The sequence below is a fragment of the Bactrocera tryoni genome, chromosome 4, assembly GCF_016617805.1.
Source record: "Bactrocera tryoni isolate S06 chromosome 4, CSIRO_BtryS06_freeze2, whole genome shotgun sequence".
NCBI lineage: Eukaryota > Metazoa > Arthropoda > Insecta > Diptera > Tephritidae > Bactrocera > Bactrocera tryoni.
The window spans coordinates 33,822,372-33,841,759 of NC_052502.1; the positions used below are offsets into that span (position 1 = coordinate 33,822,372).

The window sequence follows — 19,388 nt, forward strand, 5'->3', positions numbered from 1 at the left end:
GGAACCATTGGATACAATATAAATAGTTAACAGATGGCTATAATTTAAATACGAGTATATCCGAACTCTTAAAGCTATATTTTATAAAGCGTTTCGACGGCAAATGGTGCCCAGATCATTCCGAACAAATTTACTAAAGGAACTATGGATCTAAACTCTATTTCCAACAAACAAATTTTTGGGACAATATTTAACTTTTAGGCATTATAAGAATTTATTCGACACTTTTCGAGATATACGAATGAAATTGAGTTTTCATATTATACGGAATCGGGCATCTATAAATTATATGTCCCATCCAACTGATAAAAACAAATCTACATGTCTCTTCAAAGTGTTTCATAATTTATTTAGGTGCTGGCCAAAAAAAAATCTACTATTATTAGTAGTCAAGTTTTAGTCAGAACTTTGAAAGGCTCCCATTTTCGAACTAATTCAAGCAAACTTGTATTACCTTTGTTAATAAAACCAAATGTTATGCAATGGCTTTGAATATTCTAAAAAAACTTTCAACCCACCCTTTCAGACTAATATCAGAGGCATATCAAACTAAGTGCGATAGTCAATAAATTTCACTTAGGCTACTTGGGAAGAAGCCAAATAAAACCACACAAAACGAAAAGCAACAGTCTATTTAAATACCCAAAACAATATAGTTAAAGAAAAAAAAACAACAACAACAAAACACTTTCAAAAATAAAATGAAAGTAAATTGAATTTCCTTCATCAAAAACAATAAATTAAAAAAGAAAGAAGACAAAAGACCAACGTCGAGGTGTAAACTTTTTGGCCTCTTAGAGAAACCGCAAGAAACATGCAACAAATGTAGACAAGCAAAGGCAACAGCAACATACAACACCAAAGAATTTTACATAAACAGTAGCAGCAACAACAAGTGAGGGCAAGAGGAATAACACTTCATTCATGTACAGTAAAACTAAGTGGCTTGGCAAAGTTTTGCGCATTGACCTGTTGTTGCCTTGTTAGGTCAAGAAGCTAAAAGTTTTGTCGCAATCATACTTTGTGGGGGAGGTTTCTTACGCAACACCAACACACACACACATACACAGATTTTGCTCACACACCACAAACACATTTACAGGCAATTGTGTGCGAAGACACCTTTTAACCGAAAAGTTTTGCTGCATAACACCCGAAAACATTTGTTTGTGTAAAACCGACAAACAAACCGACGGACGTCGCATGCCTATGCAGCTTAAATGCGAATATTGATAAGCAAAACTTTGAGGGGAGGTTCAGGCGTTATTGTAGGCGGGTGTCGGCAGCTATACGAGAGTAGCAAGCCAGATGTGGCTAACAGTTTGACGATTTCCTTTGAGGCACTCGCCGAGCCAAAGGTGCAAATTTCGTTCGTCACTTCCGTTGTTCTCCGGCTTATTGTTGCAGCTTCTCTGCTTTGAATTTGTGGTGCCATAACTAAAGCGGGAGGAAATTCAGTGAGTGCGTTGGAAATTGAGGATGCGTGTATTGGTAGTTTTAAAGTTTGGTCCGGCAAAGTTTTCTAAAAGGATATTAGTAGCAATCAAAAGCTGCAAAAAGTATCTACAAATTCAATTTGTAGACACAAACAAACAAAAAATAAATCACTTGTTTGTAAGATATTTAGCACTGTTGTTGTGATGCATTTGTATTTAATGGAATTTAGAGTGGCATGTAAGTAAACATACATATAGTATGTATGTACTATATATGCTTTGTAGATATATTAAATTGACACGCCTTTTATTATGCTAAATAGACGGTGGACTCTTTAATGGATTTGAAAGTTTGCTTAATTGAGTTTACTGTGTTTAAAGTTCAGTTGAAGCAAAATTCGATAAAGATTTTTATTACAGATATTATAAAGAAATTAAAACAAATAATATCAAACGGTAACTTCAGTTGCCCTGAAGATATAATTCTCTATACAGGTGCATAGCATCTATACATACTTTTATAGCATAAAAGGTCATAAAAATATCTTTATTTTTATTTGATTTTGAATATGCTATATTTGTCAAAGATTGTAGCGTTGCCAATAATCTGCGCAAAATTTCCGGAAAATCTTTTTTTATCCCATAAAAAAATTTTCTGTACAGGGACTTGGTTCTGATCGATTTATTTGTATAACAGCTATGCCCTAAGGTGGTTCGACATCGGCGGTTCTAACAAATAACCAGCTTCTTGGGGAGAAAAACAGGTATGCAAAATTGTTCGATATTACAAATACTGAGGGACTAGATCACGTGCATACGAATAGACGAACAAACAGATACAGGGTTTGTCCGGAAAGTAATATGACTGACTTTCTTCCGCCGCGACTGTACTTCGGAGCGTGCGCGCACCGACTGGATTCGGTAGAGGGTGATCCTATCTAACAAACGTGCGTCTACTCAGTTGTGTCCGAGCACCTGGAGAGTCAGGACAAACATTTTCGCGCGACGTGTTTCTGTGAGTGGTGCAAGCCAAAAATGCAGCGTTCTTTACAGCAGAGGTACGCGATTAAATTCTGTGTGGGGCTCGGTAAATCATCGACAGAGACGTTTGTTATGATCAAGCAGGCTTACCCAGATGTTGCTTTAACAAGAAGTGGTGTGTTTCAGTGGCACCAGGCCTTTTTGGAGTGCCGGGAAGAGGTTGCTGATGAAAATCCACAATGTGACTCGTGTGCGTAAAGTTTTGAACTTAGACTGTCAACTGCGTTTTCGTTTAATTGTCCAAATGTTAAATTCATCAAAAGATGTGCGCGAAGATGGTCCCAAACTGCTCAATGACGAACAGAAATTGCGGCGAGTGGAAGTGTGCCAAGAAAATTTTAACATCTGTGAAAGTGACACCCAATTTGTGAATAACCTTATAACAGGTGAAGAGTCATGGATCTTTAAGTGTGATCCCGAGACAAAGAGGCAATCTTCCGAACATTTTGAGACGAACAGGGTATACAAGCAGCATGCACCTTGATTCTTAAAGCTATTCCGGAGAATGCCTTTCGTGACGCCTTCAATGCTTGGAAATCGCGCTGGCAGCGCTGCATCGACGCAGTAGGAGCTTATTTTGAAAGTTTTTAAAGAATTGTAACGATTGGTGCAATTAATTATTTTTAAATCGACTAAATCTTATTACTTTCCGGACGAACCCTGTATCGCTTAATAGTCTAAGCTCGTCACGGTGAGCCCTTTGTACATATATGTATATATTTCATTTTTTGATGCCCATAGATGGCGCTACAAACGAATTTTTATGAATCCTAAACCTTCAAACGGTGCGTATATAAATTTGTCAGCTGTCGGATCATTAGTTTGTAACCTATTTCATTTTGCGTGAAGCAACTTTTGTTATTGTGAAAAATTAATAAATAGGAATTTCGCGAGTTGATAAAATATTACTTTTTGAAAAGAAGAAATAAAGTCCACACCAACGTTTGGATTGATTGCCATTATTTGTACACTCCTCCAGGGAAATCAACAGATAAAATGTGGTTTGCTAAGTTTGAACAAGACAAAATAAGCACTGAGGACGACAAAAGCAATGGACGACCTAAAGAGGTTATTACCGACGAAAGCATCAGAAAGTTCATACAACAATTTTGGAGCGTGAGTAAAGTGAAGTTGTTCAAGATAGCAGACCCTCCAAAGATATCGACGGAACGTATACATGATATAATTTCCGAACATTTGAGTATGAGAAAGCTCTGTGTGGGTGCCGCTTGTGCTCACTTTTGACCAAAACTAACAACTTGTTGATGATTCAGAGCAGTGTTTGGAGACGTTTAAGGGTAATAAACCCGAGTTTTTCCTCGATATGTGACAATGAGTGAAACATGGCTCCATCATTTCATTTTCCGAAGTCCAATACACTCTCATCCATGTGGACTAAACTCTATGAACCCGCTTCATAGCGGTGAAAAACGTAACAGTTGGCTAACACGGTAGCGTCTGTAGTTTGAGATACGAATGGGTTAATTTTTATTAACTACCTTGAAGTACCATCGACAGCGACTATTACATAGCGTTAGTGGACAATTTGAAGGACGAGTTCGCCGAAAAGCGGCCGCATTTGAAGAAAAAGAAAGTGCTGTCTCACCAAGACAATAGACCGTGTCACAAGTCAATGAAAAGCATGGAAAAATTCCGAGAATTCGGTTACGAATTGCTTCCGCATCCAATTATTATCCAATTCAGGCCCTCAACGACTATTTTCTGTCCTCAGAGCGTGTTTGATAAATCGTATTACAAAATTGGTATCGAAAAAGTTAGGGGGTCGCTATAATCAGTGTATCACTCTTTAAGGAAACTATGCTGAACAAAAAAAAACGAATTTTTCCAAAAAAAAATGTGTTTTACTATTGTAGGAAGGGGACTTTTCAATTGACCTGTTAGATCTCTATAATTTTTGACTTAACGGCATTTTGGGAGCATTTCAATGATCCGATTCTGAAAACCAATATCTCTAAGATACAAATGTAGAAGTGTAATAAGTTTCACCTCAAATTTTATCCAAGTTATCGCGAGCATTATTGTGACACGTGAGAATAGGAAAAGGAGCTAGGGACTATATGCGGAGAATTCAATCGACTCGGAATCTAATTTATTAAATTTTTCCATTATTGATTTGTATAGCAGTATATTTCTTTCTAAACAAGAACTTTCATCTTTTTCCTTGCTGGAAATACTGCTTGGAATCATCACTTTCTGGTTATTTTTGGTCACTTGTAACGAAATATTCACTAAGCATTAGCTAATTTGATTAATTTCATTGTACAATCCAAAGCAATTTCGTGGAATTGATTCAGTTTTTTTATGGTATGAGTTGCTTAGAAATGATGAATTCAGCAAACCAACTACGAGTACTTGCTTCGGCTGTTGGCGAAACTACAGAACACTACTCAAACGATCTACGATACTGAAAGTATTTTTAGGCATAAATTATTGCTTCTTTAGAACTTGAAACTCTTGTTCGTTAAGTTTTTAAAACACTTTAAGAAAACTAAAGTCAAAAGAAAGACAATTTTAGAATTTTTCGGATTTTGAAATTGATACACGTCACTTTCGAAGACTATGCCTATCTACGAAACATATGAATTGGACTTATTCATTCAGAAAAACATTTCGTACGAACCCCCTTTTTTGAGAACGCTTGGATTATTTAATATGATACAATAAATCAGTTGAGGCATACAACACCCAATAACCGACAACAATATTATTCGACAACAGTATTATTCGATAGTCGATGAACGCCAAAAATATCAATGAACAACTTGCCACAATCAAGCAGCGTAAAAGCCGATAGCGTTGCCAGCAAGGGAGCGTACGAAAATGATTGATATATCGGGCGTCGGCTGACGCCAAAAAGTGTGTAGAATATATGGATATCAAGTGGACATGCAAACTTACATATCCTTGCTTAGTTGTGGGTGTAGATAGGAGTTTAGAGCGACATTGCCCCGCTGGCAACACACACATTTGCGGCTAACCGAAAGAACCGCAATGTGCTATCATCGACACATCAATAACAACAACAAACCCACAACAACAGCAATAACTATAGCACATATACTACCAACAACAATTTCAGCCAATAGCTGTGTTGTTGTCAGGTTTCGCCTCACAGCTACTATCTCTTGCAACACAATAAGGATAACATAATATGATAACTGCAACAACAACAATTACATCGTTGACATACATACATATATCTATCAACAAATACAACAAACATGAGTATGTTACGGTGTGTTTGGTGGTTGATGCAGTTTGATTGCCACCACAATAGCAGCGGCAGCAACTCATATCCACACTTTTGCGGCAACACACAATTTGACAGCTCGTTGCTTTTGTTGTTGTGCTCTCGCTAGATACCCGACTTCTACATTTTTGCGACATTGGCGTCAATGACAATGATGACGTTTCCACACATTTCCTCAATGAGTTTGCCGGCGCTGACAAGCTCGCGTATTTCCGGTTACTCTTATTCTTGTTGGTCCCCACATTCAAACATTTCTCCACATACCGTGTTCTCTCACACCGCTTATCGCGATTATTTTGCGCGTCACAACGTGTCGCGTCACGTCTGTGAAGTTCAACATATTTGTTGTTGTCTCCATGGCGGAGGCGATAAAATGAGATTAAAAGTGACTTTGTTAAATTGTCAAATATCAATCTGTTGACACATCATCGTCACCCATAAATGGGGTGGGAGAGAGGAGGAGGAGTGAAGTCATTGTTGTAATTTTCCTGAAATGCCTTTGGAGGTTAGGAAGGGAATAGTTGTTATGAATGAAAGTGTATTCTCGGTTATAGATATTAACATTGAAAAACAAGCTTTAGATTATAAGATTGAATCGTAGCACCAGGGAAATAATGGAGCATCTCTTGGGCACTTGTTCCGCATTGGCAAGACTGCGCTGTAAGCATCTGGGGTCCACACGGTATGATACACTGGAGGAGGTATCGATAGTTATCTGCGGTTTCTCTATTAAAATTCGCCTCAAGCGCAGGCATCCTAAAGGATGACCACTTTTCTTGCACCTAGGAACTGAACTCCATCTGGTATCGCAAAGGCTCAAAACTGGTCTATTCGTGGCTTATTGGCCTGCCAGTTTAACCTAAGCTAACCTAAAGCATAGCCATATCCATGGGATAGTCAACTCTACAGATAATGAAATGCATCTAGTCACTTAACTAACCTCACGAATTGAATAGAAGAAAAAGATAACGAAAGATGCCTTCGATTTGATAGATATTAAAGAGTAACGAATAGAGCAACCATTTAATCAAACATCCCCAATATTAACTTTCCTTCCAGAGAAAAGTGGGAAAGGGGCGTGGTGGACAGAGACGCAGGGATAAGCATCTTTACGGTTGGTTCTTAACTAAAAAATCGAGCGCGAGGTGGTTTCTTTAAAGCAAAAATAAAAACCAAATTCACTTTCCTGCTACCAGACCACTGCAGTATCTTCCAAGTGAAGATCACAGCAGTTACAGAAAACGTTCTTGTTCTGACAAAGAAGTATGCCCACAACAAAGAATATATTTTTTTATACAAATAACCAAGCGGCTTTAAAATTGCTAAAGTCTCTTAAGGTTTCGTCAAAGATAGGGACCTAGTGAGCGTCCTACTTCATGATAAACCTAGAAAGGGTTCCAGAACATACAGATATTTCTGGTAACTGTGAAGCACATTAACTATCTAAAACAGGCGCCACCCTGCATTTAGACCCCGGAAAAGTTGGAATTTAATATGCCCCTGGCTTTTTGTACATATATAGTCGACAAACATGTTATAAATATAGCGGACTCTCGGTGGAGCCTCTTACTTGTTCAACAAGCAGGAAATTAAAATTCAAAAGGAATGACATAAGAACTCTAGTAAAAGTAGTCCAATTTGCAAACATGTCAGCAGACTAGGAAGACCATACAATGTTTATTGTTGAAGCTAGGAGGTACAAAAAGAGGACAACATCTTCTGTATAGGAAAGGAATCGCAACCATCGGTTGAAGGTTTTTTGACGGTGATTCTGACGTTTCACAGATAAAATTTTTTGTTCTGATGAACTTCATAAGAAGCACGAGATGGCTCAAAGAGAAGACAATAGAGTGAATGGCTAAGGACATCGTCAGACAACCATTCTCTACCTATCTTCTTAATTAAAATTAATTGCAAGTGTTTATACGAGTTACATGGTATATGTACGAATACAAACTCTCTTGTATTGAGTCCTACGTTGATTGTTTCACATATTATTTTTTTACAAGAGGGAATTGCTCACACCAGGTCTTTAGAGGCAAACTGCACTGTTAGAGTATAGGAACTCAAAAAAATAAAATTGTCGGGTGAAAGCCTACACTGACGACGTTAGTCGTTTATGGTAAAGGAAAATATTTAACTGCTGGCAACCGACTGGTCGAAGGCTGGGGTGTGAATTTATTTTAAGAAAATCTCCGTCAACCTTAGGTTTAGGTTACTAAATCACAACACTATTTTTCAGGCTGAAATGGCTTCTGTGAGACTACGAGGCCTTTCTGATCTTGAGTAGAGTACCGGAGATTCATAGAACTACTTGCTCTTCGCAGGGTTCATCTTGCCACAATCGTAGGTGTTCTTACTAGATATTGTCCAATAGGCATTTAAACAGTAAAGCTAAAAATTGTATTCGGACACAAATTGTATAGAAGAATATATATCTAAGCAAAATAAACAAATCAACAATCGTTTGTAGCTTGAACGTTACCAGCCAAAGACCTCATACTTTACTAGTATTTTTCACAGATGGTTATAAAAACTGCAAAACAAAAAGTTTCACGCCAATAGCAGACATCATAAACAACACAAAAGACCACATGGATCAGCCTTGAGCAAAACCAATAGATCTCAATGTCCGATACAACACCACCAACTATTTGAAGGAAAAAACTATTCCAATCGATTTGCAAAAATATTTACAAACATTCATAGACAGTTTGAGCTTGCTCCACACTCTAGCAGACATACATACGAAATCCTATCTGTGCGTACTCAACTGTCGACTGGTAAATACGCAAATCACCTGTAAAATTTGCCAAACGAAATGGGGGGAAAACGAACGAAGTCAAGTGACCAACAACACACATTCTCACGTTTATATGTAAACAACAACAAGCGATTGGAAATCTATTGCACGGATGGAGAGTTCGGTGGCATATGTGTGCACGGAGAACCAAAAGAAGGACAACCAACTGTCCGTCTGCGATTTCTTACGTGCAATTGCACAAGGAATTCAGGTGGATTACAACTGGTAAAAGGATTCAAAATGATTAAGAGTGGTGTTAGAATAGCGACATGGTACAGTGCAACAATTGTAGGAGCTAGTCGTAGACAACTGATAGGCGAATTGGGACGACAACGAAATACGCAGGAACGTCAATTTAAAGCCTATTTATAAACCAACACGCACATTGGGTGGAGCTATAAAAAATCATATATTCGTATATATGTATAAGACAAACAAATTACGAAATATATTTAACTATCTATACAATTATCCCGTAAATATCTATATAAACTTTAGAAAATAAGTAATAGAACCCACTTCCACCATAACTTTTTAAGTCAAAAATATACTTGTTTTTTCTGAATCCAACCATAATAATTCGGAGCAAGAATATTCCAAATTTCCTATGACTAAAATATATGAAGTTAGAACAACTATTACACCATCAATGAGACTTTTCAAAAACATATATTAGATATTGAAAGATCAACAAGTCCTCTCTACCACAGAGGCATAAATTTGAACTTGTATTAGGGATAGAATCAAGTCATCCATGTACCATACCTCTTTCATAATCTCGTCTGATATTTTATTGAAACTAAATAATTTAGTTGTACAAAAAACTATTTAAAGATATTCAACCTAAAAACACGTTTATTTCAGTACAAGTTTGAACGTATAAGGAAAAGTCAGCCAGAGCATCGGAAATCATATCGTTAGGGATATAGGGTTCAGAACAAGGTCTATACCGATTTAGTTCATATTCATCGCTAGACCACATACTGTTTGATAATACATAATATTGCATTAACATATTGATCAGAACTGTTTCAAGTCATATCGAAAGTCGGAAATCACTATATCAGGCATATGCAGAAGTATTGACCAGATTTTATAAATTTTTTGCAACAGGCCACAATATTACGAGAAAAGATGTTTTCGAATTTCATTAAGATATATATATATCACATAATAACCGATATACTACATGGTATAAAATCAACTCTGAACTCGAAAATTGTATACTATGTAAATAGGAGCAAAAAGAAACCGGTTTTAAAGAAATAACCTATTATTATCATGCATATAAAAATTCTACGGGTATTTCAATAATATATTCCACAGATTGACTGATATTTAGGTTAAAATGTAAAACATAAGCACTGCGGTACACATTCTGGTTGCATGGGGCTTCAAGACTTATGGTATCTGATTTCGATAGCTGACTAAGGGAGAAGCATTTACGAAAATTTTCGTTCTGAAAACATGAGTAGATGCCGATTTATATGAGGTAAAGTGAAAGTTACGCTCGAAAATTCTACGAAATTATCTAACAGAGCATACTAAAATTAAAGAGGGAACACTTCTTCAGCCAGCTGAATGGCAGTGAACGCATAACACCAGGAAATGGTGAACCCGATTCTCCATTTAATGACGATAGAGCGTACGTTCCATTGCCACAATCTGCACCAACTATCGCGGCATAAGCCTCCTCAACATCACATATAAGGTCTTATCGAGATATTTACCATGCACTAAATCTGGGAAAAGACCCTTGCAAAGAGAATCGTTACATACCACCTTTTCGACGATTTCAAAGCTGCTTTTGATAGCATGAAAAGAAGCTGCTGGATGGATCTCTCCGAGCCGTTCGACACCAAACGACTTCTTACAAATACTGCTGGAGGAAATAATTCGAGCAGCAGAGCTTAAACGATAAGTACAATTTTTTATATGAGTGTTCTATAAGAGTGTAGTTCTGCCTTTCCAGACTGGACTCCTGTCATCAAAGAAACAGTTGTCGCATTCGCGACTTTTCGCCCACGTCACTGTTGACAGTCTTAACTTCGAAGTCGTAAATAATTTCGTCTGTCTTGAAACCAGTATTAACACCAACAACATATCGAACGAAGAATAACTCTTACCAACAGTGCTAATTCGAACTGGGTAGGTAATTGAGAAGTAAAGTCCTCTCTCGAGGAACAAAGACCAAACTCTATAAGTCACTCATTATTCCCGTCCTGCTGAATGGTGCAGAGGGATGGACGATGACAACATCTGATGAATTGACGTTACGAGTTTTTGAAAGAAAGGTTCTGCGGAAGATTTATGGTTCTTTGCACATTGGCAGTCGATGGAGCGATGAGCCGTACGAGATAAACGACGACATTGGCATAGTTCAGTGAATTAAGAGACAGCGGCAACTCTGGATAGATAATTTCAACCGAATGGGTGAAAGCACTCCAGTTCTAAAAGTATTCGACGCAGCACCCGCCGGGGGAAGCAGCGGAAGAGGAAGACCTCCACTCCGTTGGAAAAACGGACCGGAGAAGGACCTGGCTACACTTGAAATCTCTGATTGGCGCCAAACAGCAAAAAAGAAGAACGACTGGCGCGCTTTTGTAAACTTGGCTATAATTGCATAAGCGGTGTCTACGCCAATAAAGAAGAGAAAGAACTTATACATATACTAGGCGTTACAAACAAGCCTTAGATGAACAAAACTTATATACTCCGTGGCAACTATGTCGCTGATTAAGGCGAATGGGTTCATTATTTACTCTGCTTTAATATTGTATGCACTAATCAAATTTAGTTACTGAAGTTCAAGGAAGATTTTGCTTTATACTGCATAATCTAACCGATTTCAGTGGGATATCTTACAATGAAAACTCTGTGTGCCTAAAAATCATAGTAGGCTGAACCTTCCCAAAAGTCTGCATATCTCGCATTTGTCACCGTTACACTCGTGACACCCAAATACTCAATGAACTGTAATGAAAGGAATTAAATACACAGTGGAAACGTACTCAGAAAAACATCGGTGAGCAAAGTAGAAAATTTGTTGCCTTCAATCTGGTGATACAGTAATGGGAGGAAGAGCAAAAAATCGCCAACCAATGCATATATTTATGCGAGCACACGGCTATCCAATCAACTCAAACCCCAACAAAACAGTGGCATATCGATGGCAGCGGCCAGTGGGAATGCCACGCATCTAACATAAATACCAACAAACATATACGAATGCCAGCACATGCAACAGCGTGGCACACAGATATTTTGTGGATTTTTTTCCAATTTTTCGCAATAAAAACTAAAAGATTCGCTGGCAGAACCACACGGCAGCCATGAACTTCCACACAGCTGCCACAAGCCTGTTGCCGTCGCTACGCGTTGCAGGAATTGTGCAAATTGTTGTCATTCCAACCAGTGCCGTGCCGCATTGCAGAGCAGCAGAGAGACTGGTCAACGGTGGGGTCATAGCGCTGGCGGCGCTTCAATTTTTTTCCACGTATTTCCGTTCTTATTGTCATTTGGTACACTTGTTATACGGCGGTTGTTGTAGTTGTTGCACTTGCGTTGCTATGGTGTTGCAACAATAGCAAGAACAAATGAGAAGCTTTGCAGGCGTTGCCGCTCATTGACTGACCCCATCGAGAGTGAACCTACACTCACATACATACAAACAAATACAAATGTAACTCTTCCGTGTCACGCACACGCACACACACAAACAAATACAGGCAACAATAACTAGTAACTATACAAAGGCACACAGCTGGAACGGATTGAAGTGGACATTTCGAGAGATTTATGCAATTGTTAACACAAAAACAACAACAAAAGTAACAAAAACTCCAGTAACAACAATGACAAAAGCACTAACAACAACTATTGGCAGCAAATAACAAAAGCAACAGTAGCAACAACTGCATAAATGAATGAATGAATGAATGTGAATTGTCGGCGGCGGCGGGCAGACAGACGTGTGGCACGCAACCTTCGTTGTTGCCACTGCCACAGCTACCCACACTTGCAACAAGTATTTACCTTTTTTAATATTTGCTCTTAATTCTGCCGTTATTATTGTTATCTGCTGTATTTACTATTAGTCCACTTGTGTGAAGAAGGAAAGAAAGAAAAAAAATGGAAAAGAAAATAATGAAAATGAAATTCGCCAGCAATCCGAGTTGTCTGATCCTCCAGCTTTTATTGGGTATTATGAGCGCAAACAAACTTTCCACAACAATGATGAATTACGTATCAACGGAAAGTGAAATAGTGGAAAATGAGATTTCAATTTTCATGCTGCACTAACTGTTTATTTATTATTGCAATTTGTTTCATGCTTTTTGCTGCTAAACGAAGTAGTAAAATTTAAATCTGAATTCACAATAAATTTGACAATTTCAATGCGTATTAAACAAATCTCTGTATTACATTTTCTATTATATAATGGCTACTTATGTATACAAAATTACCTTCTGAGAGTTCTTTAAAAATCAACTTGACCAAAAACCAACAAGAGGGTGAGGGAGTCGAAATTTTACAACCTACCAGTTGTGCTCATTTATGAAAAATAATATTCAATAGACCAGAGTAGATAATTTTGAATGGCGCGCTGTTGTTAACTTGGCTATAACGGCGTAAGCGTTGTTTACTCCAGTAAAGAAGAAGAAGAAGAAGAATAAAACTTTGTAAACCAAAAAATCATAGTAGGCTGAAACCTATCGGGCAAAGCTCGGTGGGTAACGGCGCCTGGGCAAACACCGACTACATGATCCCACTTTTCAACTGGGAAAGAAGGTTCAAAGTAAACTTAGAAAAATGGTATATTAGCTACGCGCAACACTCTAAACACATACAGATGGCTCGAAAATTGATGGTAGAGTTGGTGCGGTAATATAATGTCCATAGTTAACAATAAGGCAACCATTTAAATTGCCGGACCATTACAGTTTATTTCAAGCTAATGTCTTTGCTATTGCGAAAGCCCCTGCAGGCAATTCCAGAATCAACATCCACGTAGCCAGGCAAGCAGTAATCAAGGCGATAACTTCGCATTGCATATCGGCCAGATGTGTCTTGGAAAGCAAAGCAGCAGTAGAAAATCTTGCCAGAAGCAAACAACATCACTTCTACTGAGTGCCAGGCCGCAAAGGCATCGTGGGCACTGAAATAGTGGACGAGATCTAGTTGGCGCTAAAAGCACGTAGTTCTAGTTTTATTCGTCGCTTCGGGTCATGCTATACCTTTTTGGAAAGCTCATTTCACGCGCTAACACGTGTTTGATTGATTTTCGTTTCTTTTAAGTCGTTCGTGAGTTATAGCGTCGCAAACATGGAGCAAAATAAAGAGAAAATACGGCATATTTTACAGTACTACTACGATAAAGGCAAAAATGCATCTCAAGCCGCCAATAAAATTTGTGCAGTTTATGGACCCGATACAGTTTCCATTTCCACCGCACAACGATGGTGGTCGAAGATGCGCCACGCTCCGGAAGGCCTGTCGTCGAAAAATGCGATAAAATCGCTGAATTGGTCGAAAGAGTCCGGCATAGTAGCAGCCGTAGCATCGGTCAAAAATTCATTTCAATTTCAATAAAAAAAAATCAATAAAAATACCGCAAGACCTTTTTGACAACCCATTATATAAATATGTTCGAACTTATGTACGGTTGACTTTATACCGCAAGATATAAGGAATCAGAATGAAATTCAGAAAGAATGTCTTCCTAAGTAATTGTATATCATTTTGCTTTAAATAGATAAAATCGGGGTAATACTTCCCCTTGTCCTCATATACCTAATATACGGGTTTTCAAACATACGCTTGACTCTATATCTTATATATTGGTATCTTTGAGGTTTCTTATTAAATTTTAGAGAGCCCCTATTTCTGGTAACCATATAAATCGACTCAAAATATTTCCATACTCCATATACCTTATATGAATGTATGTATTAGAAAATAAGAATTAGGTAAGATTTCGAATGGCTTTGTACCGTAAATTTAAGATTGAAATAAAGTGAAAGTTTAATATTAGATATATCAACGTTATTAACGCGGCTGTTCTCTTAAATACGTGTTAACATATTGGAAAATATCATGATTCAAAAGCCAGGAAAATCAAGATATGAAATATCTTCTTACAGGCCCATAACACTTCCACCGATAATATCGAAGAACGAAACACCATACCAACCATAGAATTACAGGCATTTTTGAAAAGTTCTTTGAGAAAACCAATATTCTGTTCTACCGTGTTTTTGGATGTTACAAAAGCGTTCGATAAAGTTTGTCACAAAGGACTGCTTTCGAAACTAAAACTTATTTTACCGCAACAGCATTATGACATCATAAAATCAGGTCGCTACTTCCGCGTTAAACAAAGAGGACTTTTCTGTCCTTAAGGAAATAAAAGCAAGAGTTCCACAAGGTAGTGTGTTGGGGCCTCTTTTCATATTCAATGAACGCACGACCTGCCAGTAGACTGCACTTATACAACAAGATACAGAACTTACCAATTTTCATAGACGGTGCACGAAAACCGTACTTTAACTCCGCTAAATACTTAGGAATGACACTTGACTCTAAGCTACGGTGGTAAGTTCATATAAAAAACAAACGGAAGGAGCTAGACATGCGACTCGAAAATATTAATTGGTTAATTGGTAACAAATCAATGTTAGCCAGAGAAAATAAGTTACTTATCTGCAAACAGATACTCCGATCGATATGGAGCTATAGTGCACTACTCTGAGGATGTACTAACGCAAATAATAAAAAAAACATGCACCAATTTCAAAACAAAGCACTCGAAGTGTAACCAACTTCAGACCGTTCGCGCACCTGACGCACTGGAATCAGCTATATATAAATTTGCTGAATGACAGTTCGGAGTATTGTTCACAAGTGTACAAAAGTGTTTTTCCAAAAGTGAACGCAAAACAAGTGTTCAGCGATGGAATTCAAACGTATTAGTGTGACTGCTTTATATTTAGCTGGAAAATCACAGCTAGCAATTGTTTGTGAGCTCAAACATCTTATTGTGAATAAAGCTTTTGTTTATCGCACCATCACTCGTTACAATGATACTGGTAGCATCGCAAAACGCCATAGAGGTGCTTATCAAAAGACTGCAACGTCACTTGAGATGGTTCAGAAAGTGAAGAAGCGACTTGAGCGAAATACACGACAAAGTGCCAATCAAATGGCTAAAGAACTGAAAATATCTGACCACAGCATCCGACGCATATTGAAAAATGAGCTCAATGTCAAGCCTTACAAGTTCCAAAAGTCCCATGATGTCACACCGAAGCAGCAACAAGTAAGACTTGAGAGAGTGAAGCGGTTGCTTCGCTTGGCCGAAAGCGGTCAAATTCCGAACATTGTGTTTTCTGACGAAAAAATTGTTCAAATTGAGCAATTCGTAAACTCTCAAAACGATAGGGTTTACTTGACCGACCGTTCGTACGAGAATCTAAGTCATCGGTTGGCCACCAGGAGGCAGCACCCGCCACAAATAATGGTTTGGGCCGCTGTCACCGCAGATGGGCGCTCTCCAATTGTTTTCATCGAGCCTGGCATCAAAGTAAATGCGACAAATTATCGGGAAAGTGTTCTGGAGGCTCCTTTGAAGCTGTGGGCACATTTCGGTCGCAAACCATGGACGTTTAAACAAGACTCAGCACCGTCTCACAAAGCGCGAGTGAACCAAGAATGGCTGAAAAACAACGTTCCGAACTTCATTACGACCACACAACGGCTCTCGAATTCACCAGATGCGAAACCAATGCATTATTCTTTCTGGGCTATTTTGGAGAGCAAGGTCCGAAGTAAAAAATACACCAGTCTCGAGATGCTGAAGAAAGTCATTGTCCGTGAGTGGGCCAAAATACCGGCACGTCACATTCGGGCAGCTTGCAATTCGTTTTTTAACCGTCTCAAGGCCATAGTTAAGGCAAAAGGTGGTCATATCGAGCAAAAGTGAATTGGTCATGAATTTATAATTATTTTTCAAACCGAATTTATGGCTTTTTTAATTGCTACTTCGAGTGCCGGACCCTGTAAGACTAATTCTCAAAGCGCCTTGGTATTGTAGATGTGTTGATAAAGAGCGTGATCTAAGCGTAAACTCGGTTAACGCAGAAATATTAAAAATTGCAGCAGAAATTTGAATTGCCCACCCTTTGGTTTATGCTTTCCTCATAGACCCAATTCATTTAATTTAACTTTGATCGAGTTTTTATCGCACATATATCATTTGATTTAAATAGGTTGATCTTAATATTAATACTTCCGATATGCAAAATTTGGTGTGAAACTTAACATAAGTTAATAACATACTAAATTTGATTGGAATCCATTCGGTTTTTCGAATAATGCTTTTTAATTACTATATATTGCAAGTATATAAAATATTCTTCTACACCCGAACTTAATAATTCAATACTTATTTAAATAAAATGTAAAATTATTATAAAATTAAAAAAATATATATAAATAAAAATATATATATGTGACCTGGTCTACGGAAAGGGGGCTTAGGTGACAAAAACAAGGAGAACAATTAATGAGATAACGAGAAAAAGACGATTATTTTTAACAGCTTTTCCCAGAAAACTAGTTTTCGCACGTTAGCTCCCTTTTCGTAGACCAGGTCACATATATTTATATATTTTTTTTTAATTTAATAATATTTAAGGGTGTTTAAAATCAGAAACGAAGCAAATTTTTGTTTTGACGAGTACAGGGAAAGCAAAATTACCATACTGAAAGGCTGAAAAACGTGAAATTTTACCGGCAGAATGCACTCCTATTTTCTAACTAAGAAATCCAAAATATTTAACTTATTTGAGAAAAAACCATCCATTAAACAAGATTTATTCTGCCAACGTTTGCTCCAAAAATAATACTAAATTTGAACAATTTTCTATCTTTCAGGTGAATAACTGCCGTGCCAATGCACACAGCCACTAACCATTTCGTAGTCATGAAAAAGTAGCACATCTAACATCAAAGTATTCATCTAACGCTTGCAACGAATTAGACCAAAATAGCATTTAGCTCGTACTCGTGTATATGTCGAACCAAATGGATGGACGCACAGCAGCATAAATATAACCGAAATTCGAGTAAATCAACGATGTGCAAAGGTAAGCAGAAAAGAGCGTGAGTTGATCACCGATTTATACACCGTGCCAGAGATATGAGTGCACCAGCAAAGGCAGTAATAGCAACAACAACAAAGAGACACTTCAGCTAACAACAACGACGTCAGTTGCTATTTAAATTTATTAACCGGAAGTGAAGTTGTGTAAGTGTGCAGTTATTATTATTATTATTGTTGTATGCTGTGCCTATTAGCACAAATACACAAATAAATATATATATGTATGTATATACATATAAGCATATATAGAGCAGCAGTAGCCATATGGCCAATATAGATTCATGGAGTCTCGCATATTCCCCACGGAATATACGGCGCTTAGGCGGCGCTGTGCTTGTGTTCACTCAATCGTGTTGTCATGTTGTCATTAATGTCGTTCACTTTGCATTTATTTTTATTTTAGCCATTATTGTTTTTTATTCAATTTGATTTGTTCGTTTTTTTGTGCTGGTGTGTTTTCTCTTTGTTGTTAACGTTACCGATTTCATTGTGCCACGAACCGGAAGTTTAAGCCCCAAACTCATTTGTTGCGTTGCGCAGCGCTGATTCTAAATATAAGAACTCAGTGTTTGGCTATATGCATATGTAATATATATATATATATAGTATATGCATATATAAGTAAGAGTATACGTGTAATGCGTCGCATAGGTAAAAGTTTGTGTGGCAACTTTTTTGTTTCAAAACTATTTCGCTTTTCTGCTGCAGTTTATATTTTGGTTAATTTTTATTTTATTCTAGATTAGACACATACACGCACACACACACGTGCACATTTGGTATTAGTTGTATTTACATATGGGGTTATGGGTACATTTTCGGTTGGTCATTCGAGAGTGAAATTTACTTGATGTGCTCACACGGGTTGGGTGTAATAGAGTGAAAAATTTTACTTACACAAATATTTCCTTTTGACATGCGGGCATCCGTAGAGCATTCATTTATTGGCTTTGATCTGAAAATAGATTTACAAAAGAATTTATTTCAGTAAAGTGGAATTCAGTTGGGACAGGAGTAACGATATTGACAAAATTTAATATGTGTAATAATTGATGATCAGGAGCGCTAAGTATACAGAAATTTTATAAGAAAAAAGTTTAGTGTGCTTATTCACTCATGAAATTGTATTAGCTATGATATTATAATTAACTTTATCTAACTTAAAATCAGCTAATGTTATTGAATCCAAACGATTTAGTTTTTTCTTGAATTTTCAGCGAACATTGAAGCAATTACTTCACTACTTTGGAATATATAAACAATTCAAATTCACTTCACAATCAAAAAAATGTCTAAAAAGCCTAATATTGGGTAGTCGAAAAAATATTTTCGTATTTCTAATCAAACTTCAACTTATTTGTTTTATTATTTGTACTAATAAAAAAAATAAATATGTACCATATTGGTCGACCACTTTTTGCAATTTTTTCTCTAGAGACATTATACCATCAGTGTAAAACTTTGTAAATCGAAATTTTGAAATTTCCAGAACGGAAGTGAGGGAACCATAGTTGTGATACACGAACTGATATAGCATCGCCTCCGTAAACTTAACAAATTTCATTGGTGGCTTGTGTGGCATTCTTCCTTTTATACAAAAAATTCAAAATATTGCGAATTTCTTCATTATTTTCACTCATTTTCGAACAGCTGTAACTATTTTTCAACTTTATC

General features: G+C 37.3%; 1 long non-coding RNA gene across 1 annotated transcript in view; it reads right to left on the reverse strand.

Moving 5' to 3' along the window:
• Positions 1 to 18,671, reverse strand: part of LOC120775758 — a 151,574-nt gene extending 132,903 nt beyond the window's left edge. The window contains exon 1 of the long non-coding RNA XR_005705354.1: positions 18,612 to 18,671. This is a non-coding gene — a long non-coding RNA (uncharacterized LOC120775758). The remainder of the gene's footprint in view (positions 1 to 18,611) is intronic.
• Between the last annotated feature and the right edge of the window lie 717 nt (positions 18,672 to 19,388).